Below are 4973 nucleotides of genomic sequence, written 5' to 3' on the forward strand. Positions count from 1 at the left end.
GCATTTCCAACTCCACTTCTTGTTCTCACCATTTTGATCTACACACCGAATAAGGTGAAATTAGATCCTCAATCATGATGGATATTCAAATCATCCTTATCACTCCGAAACGTTTACATGCTAGTTCTAATATCGTAGACGTAAGCTTAGAATCCTACACACATAAGGTTTCTAGATCCGGTCGGCAACAGACCATAGATCCGAACAAATAATATCATATATGGCAACATATAACATTTAGCACATAAAGCATTTTAGGCAACTTTCCTAAAATAAACTAGTGCTCGTGTCTAAATCACAACAGACACACATCTCAAAACTTCACTTAGCATTCTAAGTTTAAGTCTAGAAATCCTACAAATTCCTAGTTCGCTTAAACTAATGCTCTGATACCAACTGTGACATCCCCAAAATCTCGGCCAGAAAAGACCGATTTTCATTTATGCTTTTAAATATTTTCAGAGTAAATCCTTTTGATTTGAAAGAGTTGCGGAATTTGTTCCCAAAAACAAAACATGATAAAACATTGTTTACCGAAGCATTTCATAAAAGAAATGTATTTTCATTATAATCAAAACTCGGGGTGTCATGTTCCGATACAGACCAATAAGCATAAACGAATACATTACAAGTCATATAACAAATATAAACATATGCAGACTTGTAAACAAAACAACTTGATGGTTCATCCATCTCATGCCCTTCCGCCACTACCTGTAATACAATTTAAAACTGAGTGGGTCAGGCTTGGGAGCCTGGTGAGCATATAGGGTTTTCAACCCACAATAAATATCATATTTAATTTTCACCAACCAACAATAACCCAATTACCCGTTCCCGTTATTCTCACTTTAATGTCCCTAAAACAACTAACATAAGGGACATAGTCTAAGAATATTTCATCGGGGCGACAACACATGCTTCGGGGGTACCTCAGCAATATAAGTCAAATAAGGCAACCATGAGGGGGATGGAGTACAGCGAATGAACACCCAAGTTCATTAACACCTACAGGTGGCGAACCTGCTAATGTTTCCACAAGACTGTCTAGAATAGCCAGTGGTCGTCATCTAAACTCCGCTAGATGACTCAATCAAACAACAACGAGGCCTCTCATCTGTTTATTACACACCAACTGTCTACCCATGTTCTACCCAACATATTAGTAGAGAAAAATATACATTTGTATACATAGTTTAAAAACCTGTATAGCATGCTTTAATCAACACATATATCACAAAACAGATGAGGCACACACACACATAACACATATCTCATAAAGAAATAAGCAGATCTATAAGATAGAAGAGAGTGAATACTCATTCACACATAACACAACCAAATATATACACATAGCACGTATTTTATATATAATACTTCGTATTATTGTATTTGGAAAGAAAATAACTACACACTCACACTTATAAACAACAATACTCTTAATACACTCGAACCAAACTCGTATTATTATTGTGTTTATGAAAGGTAGTATACACTCACTTGATCAGAAGATGATCGGACAGCACTACGGCTTATAGAAGTAGAAATCCTCAGCAGATCTGGAAGATCTCTTCAAAAATCGAACTTCTCGCGGGCAGAGCATCGAATCGGGAACCGCACTTTTCGGGGTCTTCGGGATCTCGGGACTTGCCTCGGGGCTAGAGTATGATACCGGGGCTTCGGGGTATTTCTGGCACGCAAAACGATGCAAAACGGGAGAGAGAAGAGAAGAAATTGGCAATTGGGTCGGCTGCCTTCGGTTCCTATTTATAGGAGGCTGGAGCCTCGGAGTACGCGGGGCGTACTGCGTTACGCGGGGCGTACTGCCCAAAACGTCATTGCTTACGTATCCGAAGTGCTCGAGTGCGAGTGTCGACATCCCTCGGAGTACGCGGGGCGTACTCGAGTACGCGGGGCGTACCTCGGATCAGATCGGTGACTCCTTCGGATAATGCTTCCGAATTTTGATTTAAATTTAAATACAAAATGATTAATAAACTTCGGAAATTCATAACTTCTTCATACGAACTCCGTTTTCGACGTTCTTTATATCCACGCGAAGGTGAGACTACGCTCTACAACTTTCGTTTAGACTCCGTCGGCTAATTTTGATTTATTTTTATTAATTATTTTTAATAGGCCGGGACAGAAACTTTCGTTATAAATTCATAACTTCTTCGTTTGACGTCCGTTCTCGCCTAACTTTTTATCGCTTCGATACCAACAATGAGATCTTCGATTCTCATTTAGATTGCTTCGGCTAACAACCGCTCGATCTCAAATCGAGTAAAACAGGCTGTATACCGCTAAGCCGGAACTTCGATAAATCATAACTTCCTCATACGAAGTCAGATTTGGGCGTTATAAATATATTCGGAAACCTCGTTTCAACTACTACAACATTATTCAAAGATATTAAGTTTATTTTACACTTAAATTTTGACGCTTATTTTTATTCTTAATTAATCAAACCACATAATTAAGCAATTAAGCACAAAACACATAATACTCAAATAATACAATCTTATTATTTCAAAACGGGTTACAGAGGTCAACCTAGACTATTACATTGCTACAAATGGCAAGCCCGAAACACAGGCGTTATAGAGTCTGAGGGTGAGAGTTCGGATTCTGACGAATCTCCACGAGGCAACACTCCACCCAGATCTCCTACACCAAAAGTTCATGTCTCTACTTCTCCTATTAACTCTCCACCTAAAACCATTCCTATTTCTATTCCCCCCATAACTTCCACTACTTCAATACCACCCACTTCCATCCCAATACCAACACCAATATTCACCGAAGCAACCACAACATGCACTGCAGATGTTCGAGCCAACGTATCTGATACGGGGGTTCATACTGATGCACCCGAAACCACCCCAGCACCCGAAACCACAAAAGCATCCGAACCTACACCAATACCCGAAACAACCCAACCTGAACCAACCCATACTTCTACACCACCAGCTTCACCACCACCACCTTCTCCTGGTCATGTTTCAGAGGGTGAAGAACCATTCCTTGGCGGGGAAGATATGACGTTTGACTCGGTCTACTATAGTCCGTTTCAAATACAGAGTGATGACGATGACGATGCTCCTATCACAAAACGACATCTCAAGGAGCTCCATGACAAAGTTGATTTACTCATCGCCTCCTCTTCCACTTCTCAGTCATCCCTTTCTGAAGATGCAGTTCAGAAGATTGTTGACGCTTTCTCTAAGGCTCAACAAGATTCCACTGCTTCTGCAACCTCCGCCATCGACGCCTCAACAAAAGCCTGTCAGGCTGCGACCGAAAAAGTCGATAAACTATTTTCTGATGCCTCTTCCTTGTTAAAGTCTTTACAGGAGAGTGCAAATGCTGCAAAGACTACGTTGGAACCAGTTGTTCAACAACTAGCAACGTCAGTTTCTACTGAGTTGCAGTCATTCTCTTCTTTTCGTCAATTGCTTTCAGACGATAACTCAGCATTTCGTGCAACCATTGACGAGCGTCTCTCGAAGCTCCAAGAAGATTTGGCTGCTGAGAACACTCTTATGGATGTTCTTTCCAAGAAGACCACTGCTCTGAAGGTCAAGAGTGTTCAACTCTCCCACTCTCAGCAAGAGATTGACTCTCTTCGGTCCGAAAGGGAGGTGATAAAGACGTGTGTTTCGGATGTCCACTCTGCCATCTCAAACATCCTCGAAGCACATGATCCTATCCTTAACTATTCTGTGAGGCGTACCCTTGCAGAGAAGCTCGCTCCCGCCCTTGCCCTGCTAAGCAAAATTGAAGGGCTACTTGATTTCGTGTCCATTCCGAAACAAGGGGGATAGAAGGAATCTGTATCCCAACCACCTCATTCCTCAAAGGCAACTCACACTACCGAACCTCCTCCAGTAGGCCAAGCCTCCGGTTCGGGTGTGAAAGACAAAGGCAAAAATATTGCTGAGGAAGAAGACAAAGAAACAATTGCCAACTTGTTGAAGCGTATAAGTCGACGCAATGAGGCTGATGTCAGTGCTCGTGTGGCAAAAGAGGCTGAAGAAGTTGAACGAAAACAGAAGGAAGCCCACGACCTTCTTGAGAGTAGGAAAACTCTTTTTCCTGCATGGACTCTCGAGAGGATGATTAAAGAAGCCATTGACACACCGAGTATCTTGTGGCTGGAACCGGTAATCTCTTTTGATTGTTCCAATACTGTCGACTCTCAGTTTGACATGCCACTGACCCGAAAGGCGTTCATCTTTCATGCCTTCTCCAACGTTGCAGAGTTCCCTCATCCTCATCCACAGGTTGATCGGGACTTAATCGATTTCTATCTGAAGGCTGCTCAACCTCAGTATCAGACTTGGAGCGCTCAGAAGATTATCAACGTTCGGGTCTTAAAGTCGTATACTGAAGGGAACTTCATTAACATTCGGTTCAAGGTACTTCGGGGATCTGCCAAAACTAAACATGCAATTTCTCTTGCAGATCTTCCAAACCTCAATCCCCATGATTGGATTATCTTGCACAACATCCTTCTCACCAACGAAGCTGAATATGGTCCGATCATCGACCATCTCAAGAGGATGCTGGTGTGCTACATCATGGAAGTTGCACTGATGGATCAGGAGATAACAAGCGTATTCAAGAAGAAACCAAAAATATCTCTTGTTGGCTCGGCCAGTGATCTGAACCAAATGCAGATGGGTAGAATTGACTCAAGAAGGAATTCAGTCATGTTCACCAGGAACGAAGGACAGAAATGTCTTTTTGCCTTGGCTGACAAACATCTGTACACTACTGCTTGCTTAGAGCATGTTTTGGGGATCATCCACAGATGCAAACAAAACTCAGCGGATGATGTCAAGTACTTCGATGACATGATTCAATGGTACATTCGGTTCAGATAGACTATTCTCGCTCTTATCACACGTCTGTTTGATACTGTAAAGAAGACACCCACTGCTGGCCCGAAGAAGAAGTAGTCTCGCTCC

Source organism: Lactuca serriola, chromosome 5, assembly GCF_051521515.1.
Source record: "Lactuca serriola cultivar US96UC23 chromosome 5, Lser_US96UC23_V15, whole genome shotgun sequence".
Taxonomy (NCBI): domain Eukaryota; kingdom Viridiplantae; phylum Streptophyta; class Magnoliopsida; order Asterales; family Asteraceae; genus Lactuca; species Lactuca serriola.